Source organism: Phyllobates terribilis, unplaced genomic scaffold, assembly GCF_046119375.1.
Source record: "Phyllobates terribilis strain yellow unplaced genomic scaffold, ASM4611937v1 Scaffold_8__6_contigs__length_399053987, whole genome shotgun sequence".
In the NCBI taxonomy this organism is placed as follows: Eukaryota; Metazoa; Chordata; class Amphibia; order Anura; family Dendrobatidae; genus Phyllobates; species Phyllobates terribilis.
Window position 1 is genome coordinate 347,605,061 of NW_027362768.1, and position 25,417 is coordinate 347,630,477.

General features: G+C 45.2%; 18 non-coding genes across 18 annotated transcripts; all 18 read left to right on the top strand.

Moving 5' to 3' along the window:
• The first annotated feature begins 464 nt into the window (after positions 1–464).
• On the top strand, positions 465–655 carry LOC141158623 (U2 spliceosomal RNA). Its single transcript, XR_012248651.1, has one exon. It is a non-coding gene; the product is annotated as a U2 spliceosomal RNA (small nuclear RNA).
• Positions 656–1,778: 1,123 nt separating this feature from the next.
• On the top strand, positions 1,779–1,969 carry LOC141158624 (U2 spliceosomal RNA). The gene has a single exon (XR_012248652.1). It is a non-coding gene; the product is annotated as a U2 spliceosomal RNA (small nuclear RNA).
• A 1,121-nt stretch (positions 1,970–3,090) lies between these two features.
• On the top strand, positions 3,091–3,281 carry LOC141158625 (U2 spliceosomal RNA). The gene has a single exon (XR_012248653.1). It is a non-coding gene; the product is annotated as a U2 spliceosomal RNA (small nuclear RNA).
• Positions 3,282–4,402: 1,121 nt separating this feature from the next.
• LOC141159494 (U2 spliceosomal RNA) lies at positions 4,403–4,593 on the top strand. The gene has a single exon (XR_012249500.1). It is a non-coding gene; the product is annotated as a U2 spliceosomal RNA (small nuclear RNA).
• Positions 4,594–5,711: 1,118 nt separating this feature from the next.
• LOC141158626 (U2 spliceosomal RNA) lies at positions 5,712–5,902 on the top strand. The gene has a single exon (XR_012248654.1). It is a non-coding gene; the product is annotated as a U2 spliceosomal RNA (small nuclear RNA).
• Positions 5,903–7,021: 1,119 nt separating this feature from the next.
• Positions 7,022–7,212, top strand: LOC141158627 (U2 spliceosomal RNA). The gene has a single exon (XR_012248655.1). It is a non-coding gene; the product is annotated as a U2 spliceosomal RNA (small nuclear RNA).
• Positions 7,213–8,333: 1,121 nt separating this feature from the next.
• LOC141158628 (U2 spliceosomal RNA) lies at positions 8,334–8,524 on the top strand. Its single transcript, XR_012248656.1, has one exon. It is a non-coding gene; the product is annotated as a U2 spliceosomal RNA (small nuclear RNA).
• A 1,119-nt stretch (positions 8,525–9,643) lies between these two features.
• On the top strand, positions 9,644–9,834 carry LOC141158630 (U2 spliceosomal RNA). Its single transcript, XR_012248658.1, has one exon. It is a non-coding gene; the product is annotated as a U2 spliceosomal RNA (small nuclear RNA).
• A 1,120-nt stretch (positions 9,835–10,954) lies between these two features.
• On the top strand, positions 10,955–11,145 carry LOC141158631 (U2 spliceosomal RNA). The gene has a single exon (XR_012248659.1). It is a non-coding gene; the product is annotated as a U2 spliceosomal RNA (small nuclear RNA).
• A 1,122-nt stretch (positions 11,146–12,267) lies between these two features.
• LOC141158632 (U2 spliceosomal RNA) lies at positions 12,268–12,458 on the top strand. The gene has a single exon (XR_012248660.1). It is a non-coding gene; the product is annotated as a U2 spliceosomal RNA (small nuclear RNA).
• Positions 12,459–13,579: 1,121 nt separating this feature from the next.
• Positions 13,580–13,770, top strand: LOC141158633 (U2 spliceosomal RNA). The gene has a single exon (XR_012248661.1). It is a non-coding gene; the product is annotated as a U2 spliceosomal RNA (small nuclear RNA).
• A 1,114-nt stretch (positions 13,771–14,884) lies between these two features.
• On the top strand, positions 14,885–15,075 carry LOC141158524 (U2 spliceosomal RNA). Its single transcript, XR_012248552.1, has one exon. It is a non-coding gene; the product is annotated as a U2 spliceosomal RNA (small nuclear RNA).
• A 1,122-nt stretch (positions 15,076–16,197) lies between these two features.
• On the top strand, positions 16,198–16,388 carry LOC141158634 (U2 spliceosomal RNA). The gene has a single exon (XR_012248662.1). It is a non-coding gene; the product is annotated as a U2 spliceosomal RNA (small nuclear RNA).
• A 2,603-nt stretch (positions 16,389–18,991) lies between these two features.
• Positions 18,992–19,186, top strand: LOC141160235 (U2 spliceosomal RNA). The gene has a single exon (XR_012250187.1). It is a non-coding gene; the product is annotated as a U2 spliceosomal RNA (small nuclear RNA).
• Positions 19,187–20,305: 1,119 nt separating this feature from the next.
• On the top strand, positions 20,306–20,496 carry LOC141158636 (U2 spliceosomal RNA). Its single transcript, XR_012248664.1, has one exon. It is a non-coding gene; the product is annotated as a U2 spliceosomal RNA (small nuclear RNA).
• Positions 20,497–21,616: 1,120 nt separating this feature from the next.
• Positions 21,617–21,807, top strand: LOC141159873 (U2 spliceosomal RNA). Its single transcript, XR_012249867.1, has one exon. It is a non-coding gene; the product is annotated as a U2 spliceosomal RNA (small nuclear RNA).
• A 1,119-nt stretch (positions 21,808–22,926) lies between these two features.
• LOC141159996 (U2 spliceosomal RNA) lies at positions 22,927–23,117 on the top strand. Its single transcript, XR_012249987.1, has one exon. It is a non-coding gene; the product is annotated as a U2 spliceosomal RNA (small nuclear RNA).
• A 1,120-nt stretch (positions 23,118–24,237) lies between these two features.
• Positions 24,238–24,428, top strand: LOC141159617 (U2 spliceosomal RNA). The gene has a single exon (XR_012249620.1). It is a non-coding gene; the product is annotated as a U2 spliceosomal RNA (small nuclear RNA).
• The last annotated feature ends 989 nt before the right edge of the window (positions 24,429–25,417 follow it).

Here is a 25,417-nt window from a genome sequence, read left to right on the forward strand (position 1 = left end):
GCCTGCAGTAGACGGAATGTGGCAATGGAACGCTGGCTGCGCGTGTCATAATAGGCTCTGAGCCTTTATATACCTGCGCACAGCAGCAGCCACCTTCAGTCTGCTGCTGGACAGCCAGCAGCAGCAGCAGCAGCAGGAGAGGTAATTAATCAGCAACCCTCCTGCTAAGGGTAGACAGCTGCTCGTTCCACCCCCCCCCCCCCCGCCTTAATTGGTTCTCCTCCCTTCCAACGGTGTTGAGGCAGGTGGGAACAGCCGGGGGTTGAGGGTACTGTGCTAAAAGAGGTGGAGTTATGCAGATCTAAAACGCGTGGATTGCAGCAGCAGCAAGCCGAAAAGTGCAGGCATGTGAGGGATCTAGAGGTTGACAGCATGTCTTCTTAACGGGAGTCCAGGTGGCCATCTCCACAAATGGACTTTTCAGAATCCTTGGGTGGCACCGTAGTCGGAAACCAATTCTGGTTATCGCTTCTCGGCCTTTTGGCTAAGATCAAGTGTAGTATCTGTTCTTATCAGTTTAATATCTGATACGTCCCCTATCTGGGGACCATATATTAAATGGATTTTTAGAACAGGGAGATGGAAAAAGAGCTTGCTCTGTCCACTCCACGCATTGACCTGGTATTGCAGTATCTCCAGGACCGGTGCACCCCTTCTTTAATGCAGTTTCTAAAATCAGAAAGAATTGAATTCAATGCTTTTTGTTCATTTGGCTTGTTTGTCGGATTTTGGGATGGACTCTTTGGCTTTGCTTTTCTTCTCCTCATTGGATTTTTCATGTTAAAAGTTGCAGAAGCCAGATGACAAGCTCATTTTGGTTCAACTTCAGCAACTGTGCATTGCATTGCCATGTAATGTAATGCAATGCTATCTATCTAGCTCTCCCTCTATACTTCCTTTTGGATAAACAGACATATTAGGCAAGCATTTTGGAGCTTTCACCTAAATAACTACAGGTGGTGAGATAAGCTGCACAATATAATTGACCTTTCAGTATATTGTTGCACACACACCATCTATTTAGCAAATGCCCTTGTTATCAACAGCAGCCTTTTAAACTCACCTGAGCTAACAGGTATGTGAGCTGGTTACTCTGCTGCGCTTAAAATTTCTTTTTTGGTTTGCTACAATGCCTTTTCTGAAACGTTGTCTCCCTCTGCTGGAACACTGACTTCTTTCATTTAATGCCTGCAGACTATAAAAGAGAAACCAACCCAAAAAGTTTGGTTGATTAGTCTGTGGCATTCTTTTAAACTGTTGCTTATGGCGGTCTCTGTGAGCTGCTCAGTGACATTCAGCCATCCAGGTATCCCGCCTGCAGTAGACGGAATGTGGCAATGGAACGCTGGCTGCGCGTGTCATAATAGGCTCTGAGCCTTTATATACCTGCGCACAGCAGCAGCCACCTTCAGTCTGCTGCTGGACAGCCAGCAGCAGCAGCAGCAGCAGGAGAGGTAATTAATCAGCAACCCTCCTGCTAAGGGTAGACAGCTGCTCGTTCCACCCCCCCCCCCCCCCGCCTTAATTGGTTCTCCTCCCTTCCAACGGTGTTGAGGCGGGTGGGAACAGCCGGGGGTTGAGGGTACTGTGCTAAAAGAGGTGGAGTTATGCAGATCTAAAACGCGTGGATTGCAGCAGCAGCAAGCCGAAAAGTGCAGGCATGTGAGGGATCTAGAGGTTGACAGCATGTCTTCTTAACGGGAGTCCAGGTGGCCATCTCCACAAATGGACTTTTCAGAATCCTTGGGTGGCACCGTAGTCGGAAACCAATTCTGGTTATCGCTTCTCGGCCTTTTGGCTAAGATCAAGTGTAGTATCTGTTCTTATCAGTTTAATATCTGATACGTCCCCTATCTGGGGACCATATATTAAATGGATTTTTAGAACAGGGAGATGGAAAAAGAGCTTGCTCTGTCCACTCCACGCATTGACCTGGTATTGCAGTATCTCCAGGACCGGTGCACCCCTTCTTTAATGCAGTTTCTAAAATCAGAAAGAATTGAATTCAATGCTTTTTGTTCATTTGGCTTGTTTGTCGGATTTTGGGATGGACTCTTTGGCTTTGCTTTTCTTCTCCTCATTGGATTTTTCATGTTAAAAGTTGCAGAAGCCAGATGACAAGCTCATTTTGGTTCAACTTCAGCAACTGTGCATTGCATTGCCATGTAATGTAATGCAATGCTATCTATCTAGCTCTCCCTCTATACTTCCTTTTGGATAAACAGACATATTAGGCAAGCATTTTGGAGCTTTCACCTAAATAACTACAGGTGGTGAGATAAGCTGCACAATATAATTGACCTTTCAGTATATTGTTGCACACACACCATCTATTTAGCAAATGCCCTTGTTATCAACAGCAGCCTTTTAAACTCACCTGAGCTAACAGGTATGTGAGCTGGTTACTCTGCTGCGCTTAAAATTTCTTTTTTGGTTTGCTACAATGCCTTTTCTGAAACGTTGTCTCCCTCTGCTGGAACACTGACTTCTTTCATTTAATGCCTGCAGACTATAAAAGAGAAACCAACCCAAAAAGTTTGGTTGATTAGTCTGTGGCATTCTTTTAAACTGTTGCTTATGGCGGTCTCTGTGAGCTTCTCAGTGACATTCAGCCATCCAGGTATCCCGCCTGCAGTAGACGGAATGTGGCAATGGAACGCTGGCTGCGCGTGTCATAATAGGCTCTGAGCCTTTATATACCTGCGCACAGCAGCAGCCACCTTCAGTCTGCTGCTGGACAGCCAGCAGCAGCAGCAGCAGCAGGAGAGGTAATTAATCAGCAACCCTCCTGCTAAGGGTAGACAGCTGCTCGTTCCACCCCCCCCCCCCCGCCTTAATTGGTTCTCCTCCCTTCCAACGGTGTTGAGGCGGATGGGAACAGCCGGGGGTTGAGGGTACTGTGCTAAAAGAGGTGGAGTTATGCAGATCTAAAACGCGTGGATTGCAGCAGCAGCAAGCCGAAAAGTGCAGGCATGTGAGGGATCTAGAGGTTGACAGCATGTCTTCTTAACGGGAGTCCAGGTGGCCATCTCCACAAATGGACTTTTCAGAATCCTTGGGTGGCACCGTAGTCGGAAACCAATTCTGGTTATCGCTTCTCGGCCTTTTGGCTAAGATCAAGTGTAGTATCTGTTCTTATCAGTTTAATATCTGATACGTCCCCTATCTGGGGACCATATATTAAATGGATTTTTAGAACAGGGAGATGGAAAAAGAGCTTGCTCTGTCCACTCCACGCATTGACCTGGTATTGCAGTATCTCCAGGACCGGTGCACCCCTTCTTTAATGCAGTTTCTAAAATCAGAAAGAATTGAATTCAATGCTTTTTGTTCATTTGGCTTGTTTGTCGGATTTTGGGATGGACTCTTTGGCTTTGCTTTTCTTCTCCTCATTGGATTTTTCATGTTAAAAGTTGCAGAAGCCAGATGACAAGCTCATTTTGGTTCAACTTCAGCAACTGTGCATTGCATTGCCATGTAATGTAATGCAATGCTATCTATCTAGCTCTCCCTCTATACTTCCTTTTGGATAAACAGACATATTAGGCAAGCATTTTGGAGCTTTCACCTAAATAACTACAGGTGGTGAGATAAGCTGCACAATATAATTGACCTTTCAGTATATTGTTGCACACACACCATCTATTTAGCAAATGCCCTTGTTATCAACAGCAGCCTTTTAAACTCACCTGAGCTAACAGGTATGTGAGCTGGTTACTCTGCTGCGCTTAAAATTTCTTTTTTGGTTTGCTACAATGCCTTTTCTGAAACGTTGTCTCCCTCTGCTGGAACACTGACTTCTTTCATTTAATGCCTGCAGACTATAAAAGAGAAACCAACCCAAAAAGTTTGGTTGATTAGTCTGTGGCATTCTTTTAAACTGTTGCTTATGGCGGTCTCTGTGAGCTTCTCAGTGACATTCAGCCATCCAGGTATCCCGCCTGCAGTAGACGGAATGTGGCAATGGAACGCTGGCTGCGCGTGTCATAATAGGCTCTGAGCCTTTATATACCTGCGCACAGCAGCAGCCACCTTCAGTCTGCTGCTGGACAGCCAGCAGCAGCAGCAGCAGCAGGAGAGGTAATTAATCAGCAACCCTCCTGCTAAGGGTAGACAGCTGCTCGTTCCACCCCCCCCCCCCCGCCTTAATTTATTCTCCTCCCTTCCAACGGTGTTGAGGCGGATGGGAACAGCCGGGGGTTGAGGGTACTGTGCTAAAAGAGGTGGAGTTATGCAGATCTAAAACGCGTGGATTGCAGCAGCAGCAAGCCGAAAAGTGCAGGCATGTGAGGGATCTAGAGGTTGACAGCATGTCTTCTTAACGGGAGTCCAGGTGGCCATCTCCACAAATGGACTTTTCAGAATCCTTGGGTGGCACCGTAGTCGGAAACCAATTCTGGTTATCGCTTCTCGGCCTTTTGGCTAAGATCAAGTGTAGTATCTGTTCTTATCAGTTTAATATCTGATACGTCCCCTATCTGGGGACCATATATTAAATGGATTTTTAGAACAGGGAGATGGAAAAAGAGCTTGCTCTGTCCACTCCACGCATTGACCTGGTATTGCAGTATCTCCAGGACCGGTGCACCACTTCTTTAATGCAGTTTCTAAAATCAGAAAGAATTGAATTCAATGCTTTTTGTTCATTTGGCTTGTTTGTCGGATTTTGGGATGGACTCTTTGGCTTTGCTTTTCTTCTCCTCATTGGATTTTTCATGTTAAAAGTTGCAGAAGCCAGATGACAAGCTCATTTTGGTTCAACTTCAGCAACTGTGCATTGCATTGCCATGTAATGTAATGCAATGCTATCTATCTAGCTCTCCCTCTATACTTCCTTTTGGATAAACAGACATATTAGGCAAGCATTTTGGAGCTTTCACCTAAATAACTACAGGTGGTGAGATAAGCTGCACAATATAATTGACCTTTCAGTATATTGTTGCACACACACCATCTATTTAGCAAATGCCCTTGTTATCAACAGCAGCCTTTTAAACTCACCTGAGCTAACAGGTATGTGAGCTGGTTACTCTGCTGCGCTTAAAATTTCTTTTTTGGTTTGCTACAATGCCTTTTCTGAAACGTTGTCTCCCTCTGCTGGAACACTGACTTCTTTCATTTAATGCCTGCAGACTATAAAAGAGAAACCAACCCAAAAAGTTTGGTTGATTAGTCTGTGGCATTCTTTTAAACTGTTGCTTATGGCGGTCTCTGTGAGCTTCTCAGTGACATTCAGCCATCCAGGTATCCCGCCTGCAGTAGACGGAATGTGGCAATGGAACGCTGGCTGCGCGTGTCATAATAGGCTCTGAGCCTTTATATACCTGCGCACAGCAGCAGCCACCTTCAGTCTGCTGCTGGACAGCCAGCAGCAGCAGCAGCAGCAGGAGAGGTAATTAATCAGCAACCCTCCTGCTAAGGGTAGACAGCTGCTCGTTCCACCCCCCCCCCGCCTTAATTGGTTCTCCTCCCTTCCAACGGTGTTGAGGCGGGTGGGAACAGCCGGGGGTTGAGGGTACTGTGCTAAAAGAGGTGGAGTTATGCAGATCTAAAACGCGTGGATTGCAGCAGCAGCAAGCCGAAAAGTGCAGGCATGTGAGGGATCTAGAGGTTGACAGCATGTCTTCTTAACGGGAGTCCAGGTGGCCATCTCCACAAATGGACTTTTCAGAATCCTTGGGTGGCACCGTAGTCGGAAACCAATTCTGGTTATCGCTTCTCGGCCTTTTGGCTAAGATCAAGTGTAGTATCTGTTCTTATCAGTTTAATATCTGATACGTCCCCTATCTGGGGACCATATATTAAATGGATTTTTAGAACAGGGAGATGGAAAAAGAGCTTGCTCTGTCCACTCCACGCATTGACCTGGTATTGCAGTATCTCCAGGACCGGTGCACCCCTTCTTTAATGCAGTTTCTAAAATCAGAAAGAATTGAATTCAATGCTTTTTGTTCATTTGGCTTGTTTGTCGGATTTTGGGATGGACTCTTTGGCTTTGCTTTTCTTCTCCTCATTGGATTTTTCATGTTAAAAGTTGCAGAAGCCAGATGACAAGCTCATTTTGGTTCAACTTCAGCAACTGTGCATTGCATTGCCATGTAATGTAATGCAATGCTATCTATCTAGCTCTCCCTCTATACTTCCTTTTGGATAAACAGACATATTAGGCAAGCATTTTGGAGCTTTCACCTAAATAACTACAGGTGGTGAGATAAGCTGCACAATATAATTGACCTTTCAGTATATTGTTGCACACACACCATCTATTTAGCAAATGCCCTTGTTAACAACAGCAGCCTTTTAAACTCACCTGAGCTAACAGGTATGTGAGCTGGTTACTCTGCTGCGCTTAAAATTTCTTTTTTGGTTTGCTACAATGCCTTTTCTGAAACGTTGTCTCCCTCTGCTGGAACACTGACTTCTTTCATTTAATGCCTGCAGACTATAAAAGAGAAACCAACCCAAAAAGTTTGGTTGATTAGTCTGTGGCATTCTTTTAAACTGTTGCTTATGGCGGTCTCTGTGAGCTTCTCAGTGACATTCAGCCATCCAGGTATCCCGCCTGCAGTAGACGGAATGTGGCAATGGAACGCTGGCTGCGCGTGTCATAATAGGCTCTGAGCCTTTATATACCTGCGCACAGCAGCAGCCACCTTCAGTCTGCTGCTGGGCAGCCAGCAGCAGCAGCAGCAGCAAGAGAGGTAATTAATCAGCAACCCTCCTGCTAAGGGTAGACAGCTGCTCGTTCCACCCCCCCCCCCGCCTTAATTGGTTCTCCTCCCTTCCAACGGTGTTGAGGCGGGTGGGAACAGCCGGGGGTTGAGGGTACTGTGCTAAAAGAGGTGGAGTTATGCAGATCTAAAACGCGTGGATTGCAGCAACAGCAAGCCGAAAAGTGCAGGCATGTGAGGGATCTAGAGGTTGACAGCATGTCTTCTTAACGGGAGTCCAGGTGGCCATCTCCACAAATGGACTTTTCAGAATCCTTGGGTGGCACCGTAGTCGGAAACCAATTCTGGTTATCGCTTCTCGGCCTTTTGGCTAAGATCAAGTGTAGTATCTGTTCTTATCAGTTTAATATCTGATACGTCCCCTATCTGGGGACCATATATTAAATGGATTTTTAGAACAGGGAGATGGAAAAAGAGCTTGCTCTGTCCACTCCACGCATTGACCTGGTATTGCAGTATCTCCAGGACCGGTGCACCCCTTCTTTAATGCAGTTTCTAAAATCAGAAAGAATTGAATTCAATGCTTTTTGTTCATTTGGCTTGTTTGTCGGATTTTGGGATGGACTCTTTGGCTTTGCTTTTCTTCTCCTCATTGGATTTTTCATGTTAAAAGTTGCAGAAGCCAGATGACAAGCTCATTTTGGTTCAACTTCAGCAACTGTGCATTGCATTGCCATGTAATGTAATGCAATGCTATCTATCTAGCTCTCCCTCTATACTTCCTTTTGGATAAACAGACATATTAGGCAAGCATTTTGGAGCTTTCACCTAAATAACTACAGGTGGTGAGATAAGCTGCACAATATAATTGACCTTTCAGTATATTGTTGCACACACACCATCTATTTAGCAAATGCCCTTGTTATCAACAGCAGCCTTTTAAACTCATCTGAGCTAACAGGTATGTGAGCTGGTTACTCTGCTGCGCTTAAAATTTCTTTTTTGGTTTGCTACAATGCCTTTTCTGAAACGTTGTCTCCCTCTGCTGGAACACTGACTTCTTTCATTTAATGCCTGCAGACTATAAAAGAGAAACCAACCCAAAAAGTTTGGTTGATTAGTCTGTGGCATTCTTTTAAACTGTTGCTTATGGCGGTCTCTGTGAGCTTCTCAGTGACATTCAGCCATCCAGGTATCCCGCCTGCAGTAGACGGAATGTGGCAATGGAACGCTGGCTGCGCGTGTCATAATAGGCTCTGAGCCTTTATATACCTGCGCACAGCAGCAGCCACCTTCAGTCTGCTGCTGGACAGCCAGCAGCAGCAGCAGCAGCAGGAGAGGTAATTAATCAGCAACCCTCCTGCTAAGGGTAGACAGCTGCTCGTTCCACCCCCCCCCCCCCGCCTTAATTGGTTCTCCTCCCTTCCAACGGTGTTGAGGCGGGTGGGAACAGCCGGGGGTTGAGGGTACTGTGCTAAAAGAGGTGGAGTTATGCAGATCTAAAACGCGTGGATTGCAGCAGCAGCAAGCCGAAAAGTGCAGGCATGTGAGGGATCTAGAGGTTGACAGCATGTCTTCTTAACGGGAGTCCAGGTGGCCATCTCCACAAATGGACTTTTCAGAATCCTTGGGTGGCACCGTAGTCGGAAACCAATTCTGGTTATCGCTTCTCGGCCTTTTGGCTAAGATCAAGTGTAGTATCTGTTCTTATCAGTTTAATATCTGATACGTCCCCTATCTGGGGACCATATATTAAATGGATTTTTAGAACAGGGAGATGGAAAAAGAGCTTGCTCTGTCCACTCCACGCATTGACCTGGTATTGCAGTATCTCCAGGACCGGTGCACCCCTTCTTTAATGCAGTTTCTAAAATCAGAAAGAATTGAATTCAATGCTTTTTGTTCATTTGGCTTGTTTGTCGGATTTTGGGATGGACTCTTTGGCTTTGCTTTTCTTCTCCTCATTGGATTTTTCATGTTAAAAGTTGCAGAAGCCAGATGACAAGCTCATTTTGGTTCAACTTCAGCAACTGTGCATTGCATTGCCATGTAATGTAATGCAATGCTATCTATCTAGCTCTCCCTCTATACTTCCTTTTGGATAAACAGACATATTAGGCAAGCATTTTGGAGCTTTCACCTAAATAACTACAGGTGGTGAGATAAGCTGCACAATATAATTGACCTTTCAGTATATTGTTGCACACACACCATCTATTTAGCAAATGCCCTTGTTATCAACAGCAGCCTTTTAAACTCACCTGAGCTAACAGGTATGTGAGCTGGTTACTCTGCTGCGCTTAAAATTTCTTTTTTGGTTTGCTACAATGCCTTTTCTGAAACGTTGTCTCCCTCTGCTGGAACACTGACTTCTTTCATTTAATGCCTGCAGACTATAAAAGAGAAACCAACCCAAAAAGTTTGGTTGATTAGTCTGTGGCATTCTTTTAAACTGTTGCTTATGGCGGTCTCTGTGAGCTTCTCAGTGACATTCAGCCATCCAGGTATCCCGCCTGCAGTAGACGGAATGTGGCAATGGAACGCTGGCTGCGCGTGTCATAATAGGCTCTGAGCCTTTATATACCTGCGCACAGCAGCAGCCACCTTCAGTCTGCTGCTGGGCAGCCAGCAGCAGCAGCAGCAGCAAGAGAGGTAATTAATCAGCAACCCTCCTGCTAAGGGTAGACAGCTGCTCGTTCCACCCCCCCCCCCGCCTTAATTGGTTCTCCTCCCTTCCAACGGTGTTGAGGCGGGTGGGAACAGCCGGGGGTTGAGGGTACTGTGCTAAAAGAGGTGGAGTTATGCAGATCTAAAACGCGTGGATTGCAGCAGCAGCAAGCCGAAAAGTGCAGGCATGTGAGGGATCTAGAGGTTGACAGCATGTCTTCTTAACGGGAGTCCAGGTGGCCATCTCCACAAATGGACTTTTCAGAATCCTTGGGTGGCACCGTAGTCGGAAACCAATTCTGGTTATCGCTTCTCGGCCTTTTGGCTAAGATCAAGTGTAGTATCTGTTCTTATCAGTTTAATATCTGATACGTCCCCTATCTGGGGACCATATATTAAATGGATTTTTAGAACAGGGAGATGGAAAAAGAGCTTGCTCTGTCCACTCCACGCATTGACCTGGTATTGCAGTATCTCCAGGACCGGTGCACCCCTTCTTTAATGCAGTTTCTAAAATCAGAAAGAATTGAATTCAATGCTTTTTGTTCATTTGGCTTGTTTGTCGGATTTTGGGATGGACTCTTTGGCTTTGCTTTTCTTCTCCTCATTGGATTTTTCATGTTAAAAGTTGCAGAAGCCAGATGACAAGCTCATTTTGGTTCAACTTCAGCAACTGTGCATTGCATTGCCATGTAATGTAATGCAATGCTATCTATCTAGCTCTCCCTCTATACTTCCTTTTGGATAAACAGACATATTAGGCAAGCATTTTGGAGCTTTCACCTAAATAACTACAGGTGGTGAGATAAGCTGCACAATATAATTGACCTTTCAGTATATTGTTGCACACACACCATCTATTTAGCAAATGCCCTTGTTATCAACAGCAGCCTTTTAAACTCACCTGAGCTAACAGGTATGTGAGCTGGTTACTCTGCTGCGCTTAAAATTTCTTTTTTGGTTTGCTACAATGCCTTTTCTGAAACGTTGTCTCCCTCTGCTGGAACACTGACTTCTTTCATTTAATGCCTGCAGACTATAAAAGAGAAACCAACCCAAAAAGTTTGGTTGATTAGTCTGTGGCATTCTTTTAAACTGTTGCTTATGGCGGTCTCTGTGAGCTTCTCAGTGACATTCAGCCATCCAGGTATCCCGCCTGCAGTAGACGGAATGTGGCAATGGAACGCTGGCTGCGCGTGTCATAATAGGCTCTGAGCCTTTATATACCTGCGCACAGCAGCAGCCACCTTCAGTCTGCTGCTGGGCAGCCAACAGCAGCAGCAGCAGCAAGAGAGGTAATTAATCAGCAACCCTCCTGCTAAGGGTAGACAGCTGCTCGTTCCACCCCCCCCCCCCGCCTTAATTGGTTCTCCTCCCTTCCAACGGTGTTGAGGCGGGTGGGAACAGCCGGGGGTTGAGGGTACTGTGCTAAAAGAGGTGGAGTTATGCAGATCTAAAACGCGTGGATTGCAGCAGCAGCAAGCCGAAAAGTGCAGGCATGTGAGGGATGTAGAGGTTGACAGCATGTCTTCTTAACGGGAGTCCAGGTGGCCATCTCCACAAATGGACTTTTCAGAATCCTTGGGTGGCACCGTAGTCGGAAACCAATTCTGGTTATCGCTTCTCGGCCTTTTGGCTAAGATCAAGTGTAGTATCTGTTCTTATCAGTTTAATATCTGATACGTCCCCTATCTGGGGACCATATATTAAATGGATTTTTAGAACAGGGAGATGGAAAAAGAGCTTGCTCTGTCCACTCCACGCATTGACCTGGTATTGCAGTATCTCCAGGACCGGTGCACCCCTTCTTTAATGCAGTTTCTAAAATCAGAAAGAATTGAATTCAATGCTTTTTGTTCATTTGGCTTGTTTGTCGGATTTTGGGATGGACTCTTTGGCTTTGCTTTTCTTCTCCTCATTGGATTTTTCATGTTAAAAGTTGCAGAAGCCAGATGACAAGCTCATTTTGGTTCAACTTCAGCAACTGTGCATTGCATTGCCATGTAATGTAATGCAATGCTATCTATCTAGCTCTCCCTCTATACTTCCTTTTGGATAAACAGACATATTAGGCAAGCATTTTGGAGCTTTCACCTAAATAACTACAGGTGGTGAGATAAGCTGCACAATATAATTGACCTTTCAGTATATTGTTGCACACACACCATCTATTTAGCAAATGCCCTTGTTATCAACAGCAGCCTTTTAAACTCACCTGAGCTAACAGGTATGTGAGCTGGTTACTCTGCTGCGCTTAAAATTTCTTTTTTGGTTTGCTACAATGCCTTTTCTGAAACGTTGTCTCCCTCTGCTGGAACACTGACTTCTTTCATTTAATGCCTGCAGACTATAAAAGAGAAACCAACCCAAAAAGTTTGGTTGATTAGTCTGTGGCATTCTTTTAAACTGTTGCTTATGGCGGTCTCTGTGAGCTTCTCAGTGACATTCAGCCATCCAGGTATCCCGCCTGCAGTAGACGGAATGTGGCAATGGAACGCTGGCTGCGCGTGTCATAATAGGCTCTGAGCCTTTATATACCTGCGCACAGCAGCAGCCACCTTCAGTCTGCTGCTGGGCAGCCAACAGCAGCAGCAGCAGCAAGAGAGGTAATTAATCAGCAACCCTCCTGCTAAGGGTAGACAGCTGCTCGTTCCACCCCCCCCCCCCCCGCCTTAATTGGTTCTCCTCCCTTCCAACGGTGTTGAGGCGGGTGGGAACAGCCGGGGGTTGAGGGTACTGTGCTAAAAGAGGTGGAGTTATGCAGATCTAAAACGCGTGGATTGCAGCAGCAGCAAGCCGAAAAGTGCAGGCATGTGAGGGATGTAGAGGTTGACAGCATGTCTTCTTAACGGGAGTCCAGGTGGCCATCTCCACAAATGGACTTTTCAGAATCCTTGGGTGGCACCGTAGTCGGAAACCAATTCTGGTTATCGCTTCTCGGCCTTTTGGCTAAGATCAAGTGTAGTATCTGTTCTTATCAGTTTAATATCTGATACGTCCCCTATCTGGGGACCATATATTAAATGGATTTTTAGAACAGGGAGATGGAAAAAGAGCTTGCTCTGTCCACTCCACGCATTGACCTGGTATTGCAGTATCTCCAGGACCGGTGCACCCCTTCTTTAATGCAGTTTCTAAAATCAGAAAGAATTGAATTCAATGCTTTTTGTTCATTTGGCTTGTTTGTCGGATTTTGGGATGGACTCTTTGGCTTTGCTTTTCTTCTCCTCATTGGATTTTTCATGTTAAAAGTTGCAGAAGCCAGATGACAAGCTCATTTTGGTTCAACTTCAGCAACTGTGCATTGCATTGCCATGTAATGTAATGCAATGCTATCTATCTAGCTCTCCCTCTATACTTCCTTTTGGATAAACAGACATATTAGGCAAGCATTTTGGAGCTTTCACCTAAATAACTACAGGTGGTGAGATAAGCTGCACAATATAATTGACCTTTCAGTATATTGTTGCACACACACCATCTATTTAGCAAATGCCCTTGTTATCAACAGCAGCCTTTTAAACTCACCTGAGCTAACAGGTATGTGAAATGGTTACTCTGCTGCGCTTAAAATTTCTTTTTTGGTTTGCTACAATGCCTTTTCTGAAACGTTGTCTCCCTCTGCTGGAACACTGACTTCTTTCATTTAATGCCTGCAGACTATAAAAGAGAAACCAACCCAAAAAGTTTGGTTGATTAGTCTGTGGCATTCTTTTAAACTGTTGCTTATGGCGGTCTCTGTGAGCTTCTCAGTGACATTCAGCCATCCAGGTATCCCGCCTGCAGTAGACGGAATGTGGCAATGGAACGCTGGCTGCGCGTGTCATAATAGGCTCTGAGCCTTTATATACCTGCGCACAGCAGCAGCCACCTTCAGTCTGCTGCTGGACAGCCAGCAGCAGCAGCAGCAGCAGGAGAGGTAATTAATCAGCAACCCTCCTGCTAAGGGTAGACAGCTGCTCGTTCCACCCCCCCCCCCCCGCCTTAATTGGTTCTCCTCCCTTCCAACGGTGTTGAGGCGGGTGGGAACAGCCGGGGGTTGAGGGTACTGTGCTAAAAGAGGTGGAGTTATGCAGATCTAAAACGCGTGGATTGCAGCAGCAGCAAGCCGAAAAGTGCAGGCATGTGAGGGATCTAGAGGTTGACAGCATGTCTTCTTAACGGGAGTCCAGGTGGCCATCTCCACAAATGGACTTTTCAGAATCCTTGGGTGGCACCGTAGTCGGAAACCAATTCTGGTTATCGCTTCTCGGCCTTTTGGCTAAGATCAAGTGTAGTATCTGTTCTTATCAGTTTAATATCTGATACGTCCCCTATCTGGGGACCATATATTAAATGGATTTTTAGAACAGGGAGATGGAAAAAGAGCTTGCTCTGTCCACTCCACGCATTGACCTGGTATTGCAGTATCTCCAGGACCGGTGCACCCCTTCTTTAATGCAGTTTCTAAAATTAGAAAGAATTGAATTCAATGCTTTTTGTTCATTTGGCTTGTTTGTCGGATTTTGGGATGGACTCTTTGGCTTTGCTTTTCTTCTCCTCATTGGATTTTTCATGTTAAAAGTTGCAGAAGCCAGATGACAAGCTCATTTTGGTTCAACTTCAGCAACTGTGCATTGCATTGCCATGTAATGTAATGCAATGCTATCTATCTAGCTCTCCCTCTATACTTCCTTTTGGATAAACAGACATATTAGGCAAGCATTTTGGAGCTTTCACCTAAATAACTACAGGTGGTGAGATAAGCTGCACAATATAATTGACCTTTCAGTATATTGTTGCACACACACCATCTATTTAGCAAATGCCCTTGTTATCAACAGCAGCCTTTTAAACTCACCTGAGCTAACAGGTATGTGAGCTGGTTACTCTGCTGCGCTTAAAATTTCTTTTTTGGTTTGCTACAATGCCTTTTCTGAAACGTTGTCTCCCTCTGCTGGAACACTGACTTCTTTCATTTAATGCCTGCAGACTATAAAAGAGAAACCAACCCAAAAAGTTTGGTTGATTAGTCTGTGGCATTCTTTTAAACTGTTGCTTATGGCGGTCTCTGTGAGCTTCTCAGTGACATTCAGCCATCCAGGTATCCCGCCTGCAGTAGACGGAATGTGGCAATGGAACGCTGGCTGCGCATGTCATAATAGGCTCTGAGCCTTTATATACCTGCGCACAGCAGCAGCCACCTTCAGTCTGCTGCTGGACAGCCAGCAGCAGCAGCAGGAGAGGTAATTAATCAGCAACCCTCCTGCTAAGGGTAGACAGCTGCTCGTTCCACCCCCCCCCCCCGCCTTAATTGGTTCTCCTCCCTTCCAACGGTGTTGAGGCGGGTGGGAACAGCCGGGGGTTGAGGGTACTGTGCTAAAAGAGGTGGAGTTATGCAGATCTAAAACGCGTGGATTGCAGCAGCAGCAAGCCGAAAAGTGCAGGCATGTGAGGGATCTAGAGGTTGACAGCATGTCTTCTTAACGGGAGTCCAGGTGGCCATCTCCACAAATGGACTTTTCAGAATCCTTGGGTGGCACCGTAGTCGGAAACCAATTCTGGTTATCGCTTCTCGGCCTTTTGGCTAAGATCAAGTGTAGTATCTGTTCTTATCAGTTTAATATCTGATACGTCCCCTATCTGGGGACCATATATTAAATTGATTTTTAGAACAGGGAGATGGAAAAAGAGCTTGCTCTGTCCACTCCACGCATTGACCTGGTATTGCAGTATCTCCAGGACCGGTGCACCCCTTCTTTAATGCAGTTTCTAAAATCAGAAAGAATTGAATTCAATGCTTTTTGTTCATTTGGCTTGTTTGTCGGATTTTGGGATGGACTCTTTGGCTTTGCTTTTCTTCTCCTCATTGGATTTTTCATGTTAAAAGTTGCAGAAGCCAGATGACAAGCTCATTTTGGTTCAACTTCAGCAACTGTGCATTGCATTGCCATGTAATGTAATGCAATGCTATCTATCTAGCTCTCCCTCTATACTTCCTTTTGGATAAACAGACATATTAGGCAAGCATTTTGGAGCTTTCACCTAAATAACTACAGGTGGTGAGATAAGCTGCACAATATAATTGACCTTTCAGTATATTGTTGCACACACACCATCTATTTAGCAAATGCCCTTGTTATCAACAGCAGCCTTTTAAACTCACCTGAGCTAACAGGTATGTGAGCTGGTTACTCTGCTGCGCTTAAAATTTCTTTTTTGGTTTGCTACAATGCCTTTTCTGAAACGTTGTCTCCCTCTGCTGGAACACTGACTTCTTTCATTTAATGCCTGCAGACTATAAAAGAGAAACCAACCCAAAAAGTTTGGTTGATTAGTCTGTGGCATTCTTTTAAACTGTTGCTTATGGCGGTCTCTGTGAGCTTCTCAGTGACATTCAGCCATCCAGGTATCCTGCCTGCAGTAGACGGAATGTGGCAATGGAACGCTAGCTGCGCGTGTCATAATAGGCTCTGAGCCTTTATATACCTGCGCACAGCAGCAGCCACCTTCAGTCTGCTGCTGGACAGCCAGCAGCAGCAGCAGCAGCAGGAGAGGTAATTAATCAGCAACCCTCCTGCTAAGGGTAGACAGCTGCTCGTTCCACCCCCCCCCCCCCCGCCTTAATTGGTTCTCCTCCCTTCCAACGGTGTTGAGGCGGGTGGGAACAGCCGGGGGTTGAGGGTACTGTGCTAAAAGAGGTGGAGTTATGCAGATCTAAAACGCGTGGATTGCAGCAGCAGCAAGCCGAAAAGTGCAGGCATGTGAGGGATCTAGAGGTTGACAGCATGTCTTCTTAACGGGAGTCCAGGTGGCCATCTCCACAAATGGACTTTTCAGAATCCTTGGGTGGCACCGTAGTCGGAAACCAATTCTGGTTATCGCTTCTCGGCCTTTTGGCTAAGATCAAGTGTAGTATCTGTTCTTATCAGTTTAATATCTGATACGTCCCCTATCTGGGGACCATATATTAAATGGATTTTTAGAACAGGGAGATGGAAAAAGAGCTTGCTCTGTCCACTCCACGCATTGACCTGGTATTGCAGTATCTCCAGGACCGGTGCACCCCTTCTTTAATGCAGTTTCTAAAATCAGAAAGAATTGAATTCAATGCTTTTTGTTCATTTGGCTTGTTTGTCGGATTTTGGGATGGACTCTTTGGCTTTGCTTTTCTTCTCCTCATTGGATTTTTCATGTTAAAAGTTGCAGAAGCCAGATGACAAGCTCATTTTGGTTCAACTTCAGCAACTGTGCATTGCATTGCCATGTAATGTAATGCAATGCTATCTATCTAGCTCTCCCTCTATACTTCCTTTTGGATAAACAGACATATTAGGCAAGCATTTTGGAGCTTTCACCTAAATAACTACAGGTGGTGAGATAAGCTGCACAATATAATTGACCTTTCAGTATATTGTTGCACACACACCATCTATTTAGCAAATGCCCTTGTTATCAACAGCAGCCTTTTAAACTCACCTGAGCTAACAGGTATGTGAGCTGGTTACTCTGCTGCGCTTAAAATTTCTTTTTTGGTTTGCTACAATGCCTTTTCTGAAACGTTGTCTCCCTCTGCTGGAACACTGACTTCTTTCATTTAATGCCTGCAGACTATAAAAGAGAAACCAACCCAAAAAGTTTGGTTGATTAGTCTGTGGCATTCTTTTAAACTGTTGCTTATGGCGGTCTCTGTGAGCTTCTCAGTGACATTCAGCCATCCAGGTATCCCGCCTGCAGTAGACGGAATGTGGCAATGGAACGCTGGCTGCGCGTGTCATAATAGGCTCTGAGCCTTTATATACCTGCGCACAGCAGCAGCCACCTTCAGTCTGCTGCTGGACAGCCAGCAGCAGCAGCAGCAGCAGGAGAGGTAATTAATCAGCAACCCTCCTGCTAAGGGTAGACAGCTGCTCGTTCCACCCCCCCCCCCGCCTTAATTGGTTCTCCTCCCTTCCAACGGTGTTGAGGCGGGTGGGAACAGCCGGGGGTTGAGGGTACTGTGCTAAAAGAGGTGGAGTTATGCAGATCTAAAACGCGTGGATTGCAGCAGCAGCAAGCCGAAAAGTGCAGGCATGTGAGGGATCTAGAGGTTGACAGCATGTCTTCTTAACGGGAGTCCAGGTGGCCATCTCCACAAATGGACTTTTCAGAATCCTTGGGTGGCACCGTAGTCGGAAACCAATTCTGGTTATCGCTTCTCGGCCTTTTGGCTAAGATCAAGTGCAGTGATTTAGCGATTGCTGCCTTGGTTTTGGTTGGAGGTGTCTGGGGTACCTGGCTCGTCGGCCTTGGGGGATCGTCCTTACTTAATTGTGGGGACTTCACCCCCTTGCTGCTATAGGCGTGTCGGCTTAGTCCCCAGACAACGGGAAGCGATCATACTCGCTCCTTCTGTGTGTTGGAGTGGAGATTACGCTCATTCTGTTGGAGAATCATGGCAACAGAGGCGGAGTTGTGGCCGAAGTTGGAGGTTCCGGAACATGCACGTGTGGAGACCGCTTTCCGGATTTTTGTCCGGAGAGACTGTCAGAAGGTTAAGGACTTTCGGTTTATTATGAAGGAGATCATCTTGGGTGTCGCAAAGGTGAAAAAAGAAGACATCGTGGCAGTTATGGATTATCCCCAAAAGGGTGTCTATGACGTGTTTTTTGAGTCTAGGAAGATTTTGGAGAACTATATGGATTCTTTTGATGAATTGAGACATGAGAAGTTTGTTGGAATTCGGTTTCAACGTCACGTATTTAGTAGTGAAAAGATGGTGACAGTGAAGATGTTTTCACCACTGGTTCCAGAAGAGGACATTGTCACGTTTTTGAGTGGTTTTGCCAAGTCTGTAGTATCAAAAGGTAAAGTAATGAATGAATTCGGAGTATGGACGGGAAAGTGGAAATTTTTTGTGGAATTTAACATTAACAAGGATAGGAGTTTTTCCTACCCGCCTCAAAGGTTTAAGCTTGGTAAAGTAAGTGGGAATTTATTCTTTAATGGGATGGATTCCTTTTGTTCAATTTGTGAGGTATATGGTCATAAACGTGAAGACTGTACTGCAGAAAAGTGTTGGAAGTGTAAAGCGGAAGGACATGTTTCTAAATCATGTCCAGTAGAAAGGAATAAGTGTAACCTGTGTATGGAAATTGGGCATAGGTTTAAGGAATGCCCAAAGAGAAAGAGTAATAAGGAGAAGATGGAAAGTGCAAAGGCGGAAAAGAAAGAAAAAAAGAAGACGGTAGAGGTTCAGAGGCAAACAGAAGAGGAGGAAGCTGATAAAGAAATGGACAAAGTTAAAAAAGGAATTGCGGAAATGAAGGGAAGTGGTGTGTGTTTTGAAGCTTTTTTTCCAAAGGTAATCGCAAGTGTGAAGGCAAATAAAGAGAGGTTTTTTGAAACCTATAAGGTGGGAAGGACATGGATAGATTATGTGAATACAAACTTTGAATCTTTCTCGCAAGAGAAAGGACTGTTGGAGTATCTAACATATTATGCGTTGAAGGGAGGAATGCAGTAATGTGTTTTGTTTCCTTCCTCTATATATTATGTGTCTGAGAGGAAATACTGGTTGTTGTTTTGTTTTTTTTGTATATGCATTAAATAATGTTTTTTTGTTTTAAAATGACACGATGATGGATTTGGTCCATCACCGTTTTCAGAAGTATGGAATCGAGATGGTACTTGTAATCTGAGTGTTATGGAAAAAAAAAAAAAAAAAAAAAAAAAAATCTGTTCTTATCAGTTTAATATCTGATACGTCCCCTATCTGGGGACCATATATTAAATGGATTTTTAGAACAGGGAGATGGAAAAAGAGCTTGCTCTGTCCACTCCACGCATTGACCTGGTATTGCAGTATCTCCAGGACCGGTGCACCCCTTCTTTAATGCAGTTTCTAAAATCAGAAAGAATTGAATTCAATGCTTTTTGTTCATTTGGCTTGTTTGTCGGATTTTGGGATGGACTCTTTGGCTTTGCTTTTCTTCTCCTCATTGGATTTTTCATGTTAAAAGTTGCAGAAGCCAGATGACAAGCTCATTTTGGTTCAACTTCAGCAACTGTGCATTGCATTGCCATGTAATGTAATGCAATGCTATCTATCTAGCTCTCCCTCTATACTTCCTTTTGGATAAACAGACATATTAGGCAAGCATTTTGGAGCTTTCACCTAAATAACTACAGGTGGTGAGATAAGCTGCACAATATAATTGACCTTTCAGTATATTGTTGCACACACACCATCTATTTAGCAAATGCCCTTGTTATCAACAGCAGCCTTTTAAACTCACCTGAGCTAACAGGTATGTGAGCTGGTTACTCTGCTGCGCTTAAAATTTCTTTTTTGGTTTGCTACAATGCCTTTTCTGAAACGTTGTCTCCCTCTGCTGGAACACTGACTTCTTTCATTTAATGCCTGCAGACTATAAAAGAGAAACCAACCCAAAAAGTTTGGTTGATTAGTCTGTGGCATTCTTTTAAACTGTTGCTTATGGCGGTCTCTGTGAGCTTCTCAGTGACATTCAGCCATCCAGGTATCCCGCCTGCAGTAGACGGAATGTGGCAATGGAACGCTGGCTGCGCGTGTCATAATAGGCTCTGAGCCTTTATATACCTGCGCACAGCAGCAGCCACCTTCAGTCTGCTGCTGGACAGCCAGCAGCAGCAGCAGCAGCAGGAGAGGTAATTAATCAGCAACCCTCCTGCTAAGGGTAGACAGCTGCTCGTTCCACCCCCCCCCCCGCCTTAATTGGTTCTCCTCCCTTCCAACGGTGTTGAGGCGGGTGGGAACAGCCGGGGGTTGAGGGTACTGTGCTAAAAGAGGTGGAGTTATGCAGATCTAAAACACGTGGATTGCAGCAGCAGCAAGCCGAAAAGTGCAGGCATGTGAGGGATCTAGAGGTTGACAGCATGTCTTCTTAACGGGAGTCCAGGTGGCCATCTCCACAAATGGACTTTTCAGAATCCTTGGGTGGCACCGTAGTCGGAAACCAATTCTGGTTATCGCTTCTCGGCCTTTTGGCTAAGATCAAGTGTAGTATCTGTTCTTATCAGTTTAATATCTGATACGTCCCCTATCTGGGGACCATATATTAAATGGATTTTTAGAACAGGGAGATGGAAAAAGAGCTTGCTCTGTCCACTCCACGCATTGACCTGGTATTGCAGTATCTCCAGGACCGGTGCACCCCTTCTTTAATGCAGTTTCTAAAATCAGAAAGAATTGAATTCAATGCTTTTTGTTCATTTGGCTTGTTTGTCGGATTTTGGGATGGACTCTTTGGCTTTGCTTTTCTTCTCCTCATTGGATTTTTCATGTTAAAAGTTGCAGAAGCCAGATGACAAGCTCATTTTGGTTCAACTTCAGCAACTGTGCATTGCATTGCCATGTAATGTAATGCAATGCTATCTATCTAGCTCTCCCTCTATACTTCCTTTTGGATAAACAGACATATTAGGCAAGCATTTTGGAGCTTTCACCTAAATAACTACAGGTGGTGAGATAAGCTGCACAATATAATTGACCTTTCAGTATATTGTTGCACACACACCATCTATTTAGCAAATGCCCTTGTTATCAACAGCAGCCTTTTAAACTCACCTGAGCTAACAGGTATGTGAGCTGGTTACTCTGCTGCGCTTAAAATTTCTTTTTTGGTTTGCTACAATGCCTTTTCTGAAACGTTGTCTCCCTCTGCTGGAACACTGACTTCTTTCATTTAATGCCTGCAGACTATAAAAGAGAAACCAACCCAAAAAGTTTGGTTGATTAGTCTGTGGCATTCTTTTAAACTGCTGCTTATGGCGGTCTCTGTGAGCTTCTCAGTGACATTCAGCCATCCAGGTATCCCGCCTGCAGTAGACGGAATGTGGCAATGGAACGCTGGCTGCGCGTGTCATAATAGGCTCTGAGCCTTTATATACCTGCGCACAGCAGCAGCCACCTTCAGTCTGCTGCTGGACAGCCAGCAGCAGCAGCAGCAGCAGGAGAGGTAATTAATCAGCAACCCTCCTGCTAAGGGTGGACAGCTGCTCGTTCCACCCCCCCCCCCCGCCTTAATTGGTTCTCCTCCCTTCCAACGGTGTTGAGGCGGGTGGGAACAGCCGGGGGTTGAGGGTACTGTGCTAAAAGAGGTGGAGTTATGCAGATCTAAAACGCGTGGATTGCAGCAGCAGCAAGCCGAAAAGTGCAGGCATGTGAGGGATCTAGAGGTTGACAGCATGTCTTCTTAACGGGAGTCCAGGTGGCCATCTCCACAAATGGACTTTTCAGAATCCTTGGGTGGCACCGTAGTCGGAAACCAATTCTGGTTATCGCTTCTCGGCCTTTTGGCTAAGATCAAGTGTAGTATCTGTTCATATCAGTTTAATATCTGATACGTCCCCTATCTGGGGACCATATATTAAATGGATTTTTAGAACAGGGAGATGGAAAAAGAGCTTGCTCTGTCCACTCCACGCATTGACCTGGTATTGCAGTATCTCCAGGACCGGTGCACCCCTTCTTTAATGCAGTTTCTAAAATCAGAAAGAATTGAATTCAATGCTTTTTGTTCATTTGGCTTGTTTGTCGGATTTTGGGATGGACTCTTTGGCTTTGCTTTTCTTCTCCTCATTGGATTTTTCATGTTAAAAGTTGCAGAAGCCAGATGACAAGCTCATTTTGGTTCAACTTCAGCAACTGTGCATTGCATTGCCATGTAATGTAATGCAATGCTATCTATCTAGCTCTCCCTCTGTACTTCCTTTTGGATAAACAGACATATTAGGCAAGCATTTTGGAGCTTTCACCTAAATAACTACAGGTGGTGAGAAAAGCTGCACAATATAATTGACCTTTCAGTATATTGTTGCACACACACCATCTATTTAGCAAATGCCCTTGTTATCAACAGCAGCCTTTTAAACTCACCTGAGCTAACAGGTATGTGAGCTGGTTACTCTGCTGCGCTTAAAATTTCTTTTTTGGTTTGCTACAATGCCTTTTCTGAAACGTTGTCTCCCTCTGCTGGAACACTGACTTCTTTCATTTAATGCCTGCAGACTATAAAAGAGAAACCAACCCAAAAAGTTTGGTTGATTAGTCTGTGGCATTCTTTTAAACTGTTGCTTATGGCGGTCTCTGTGAGCTTCTCAGTGACATTCAGCCATCCAGGTATCCCGCCTGCAGTAGACGGAATGTGGCAATGGAACGCTGGCTGCGCGTGTCATAATAGGCTCTGAGCCTTTATATACCTGCGCACAGCAGCAGCCACCTTCAGTCTGCTGCTGGACAGCCAGCAGCAGCAGCAGCAGCAGGAGAGGTAATTAATCAGCAACCCTCCTGCTAAGGGTAGACAGCTGCTCGTTCCACCCCCCCCCCCGCCTTAATTGGTTCTCCTCCATTCCAACGGTGTTGAGGCGGGTGGGAACAGCCGGGGGTTGAGGGTACTGTGCTAAAAGAGGTGGAGTTATGCAGATCTAATACGCGTGGATTGCAGCAGCAGCAAGCCGAAAAGTGCAGGCATGTGAGGGATCTAGAGGTTGACAGCATGTCTTCTTAACGGGAGTCCAGGTGGCCATCTCCACAAATGGACTTTTCAGAATCCTTGGGTGGCACCGTAGTCGGAAACCAATTCTGGTTATCGCTTCTCGGCCTTTTGGCTAAGATCAAGTGTAGTATCTGTTCTTATCATTTTAATATCTGATACGTCCCCTATCTGGGGACCATATATTAAATGGATTTTTAGAACAGGGAGATGGAAAAAGAGCTTGCTCTGTCCACTCCACGCATTGACCTGGTATTGCAGTATCTCCAGGACCGGTGCACCCCTTCTTTAATGCAGTTTCTAAAATCAGAAAGAATTGAATTCAATGCTTTTTGTTCATTTGGCTTGTTTGTCGGATTTTGGGATGGACTCTTTGGCTTTGCTTTTCTTCTCCTCATTGGATTTTTCATGTTAAAAGTTGCAGAAGCCAGATGACAAGCTCATTTTGGTTCAACTTCAGCAACTGTGCATTGCATTGCCATGTAATGTAATGCAATGCTATCTATCTAGCTCTCCCTCTATACTTCCTTTTGGATAAACAGACATATTAGGCAAGCATTTTGGAGCTTTCACCTAAATAACTACAGGTGGTGAGATAAGCTGCACAATATAATTGACCTTTCAGTATATTGTTGCACACACACCATCTATTTAGCAAATGCCCTTGTTATCAACAGCAGCCTTTTAAACTCACCTGAGCTAACAGGTATGTGAGCTGGTTACTCTGCTGCGCTTAAAATTTCTTTTTTGGTTTGCTACAATGCCTTTTCTGAAACGTTGTCTCCCTCTGCTGGAACACTGACTTCTTTCATTTAATGCCTGCAGACTATAAAAGAGAAACCAACCCAAAAAGTTTGGTTGATTAGTCTGTGGCATTCTTTTAAACTGTTGCTTATGGCGGTCTCTGTGAGCTTCTCAGTGACATTCAGCCATCCAGGTATCCCGCCTGCAGTAGACGGAATGTGGCAATGGAACGCTGGCTGCGCGTGTCATAATAGGCTCTGAGCCTTTATATACCTGCGCACAGCAGCAGCCACCTTCAGTCTGCTGCTGGACAGCCAGCCAGCAGCAGCAGCAGCAGGAGAGGTAATTAATCAGCAACCCTCCTGCTAAGGGTAGACAGCTGCTCGTTCCACCCCCCCCCCCGCCTTAATTGGTTCTCCTCCCTTCCAACGGTGTTGAGGCGGGTGGGAACAGCCGGGGGTTGAGGGTACTGTGCTAAAAGAGGTGGAGTTATGCAGATCTAAAACGCGTGGATTGCAGCAGCAGCAAGCCGAAAAGTGCAGGCATGTGAGGGATCTAGAGGTTGACAGCATGTCTTCTTAACGGGAGTCCAGGTGGCCATCTCCACAAATGGACTTTTCAGAATCCTTGGGTGGCACCGTAGTCGGAAACCAATTCTGGTTATCGCTTCTCGGCCTTTTGGCTAAGATCAAGTGTAGTATCTGTTCTTATCAGTTTAATATCTGATACGTCCCCTATCTGGGGACCATATATTAAATGGATTTTTAGAACAGGGAGATGGAAAAAGAGCTTGCTCTGTCCACTCCACGCATTGACCTGGTATTGCAGTATCTCCAGGACCGGTGCTCCCCTTCTTTAATGCAGTTTCTAAAATCAGAAAGAATTGAATTCAATGCTTTTTGTTCATTTGGCTTGTTTGTCGGATTTTGGGATGGACTCTTTGGCTTTGCTTTTCTTCTCCTCATTGGATTTTTCATGTTAAAAGTTGCAGAAGCCAGATGACAAGCTCATTTTGGCTCAACTTCAGCAACTGTGCATTGCATTGCCATGTAATGTAATGCAATGCTATCTATCTAGCTCTCCCTCTATACTTCCTTTTGGATAAACAGACATATTAGGCAAGCATTTTGGAGCTTTCACCTAAATAACTACAGGTGGTGAGATAAGCTGCACAATATAATTGACCTTTCAGTATATTGTTGCACACACACCATCTATTTAGCAAATGCCCTTGTTATCAACAGCAGCCTTTTAAACTCACCTGAGCTAACAGGTATGTGAGCTGGTTACTCTGCTGCGCTTAAAATTTCTTTTTTGGTTTGCTACAATGCCTTTTCTGAAACGTTGTCTCCCTCTGCTGGAACACTGACTTCTTTCATTTAATGCCTGCAGACTATAAAAGAGAAACCAACCCAAAAAGTTTGGTTGATTAGTCTGTGGCATTCTTTTAAACTGTTGCTTATGGCGGTCTCTGTGAGCTTCTCAGTGACATTCAGCCATCCAGGTATCCCGCCTGCAGTAGACGGAATGTGGCAATGGAACGCTGGCTGCGCGTGTCATAATAGGCTCTGAGCCTTTATATACCTGCGCACAGCAGCAGCCACCTTCAGTCTGCTGCTGGACAGCCAGCAGCAGCAGCAGCAGCAGGAGAGGTAATTAATCAGCAACCCTCCTGCTAAGGGTAGACAGCTGCTCGTTCCACCCCCCCCCCGCCTTAATTGGTTCTCCTCCCTTCCAACGGTGTTGAGGCGGGTGGGAACAGCCGGGGGTTGAGGGTACTGTGCTAAAAGAGGTGGAGTTATGCAGATCTAAAACGCGTGGATTGCAGCAGCAGCAAGCCGA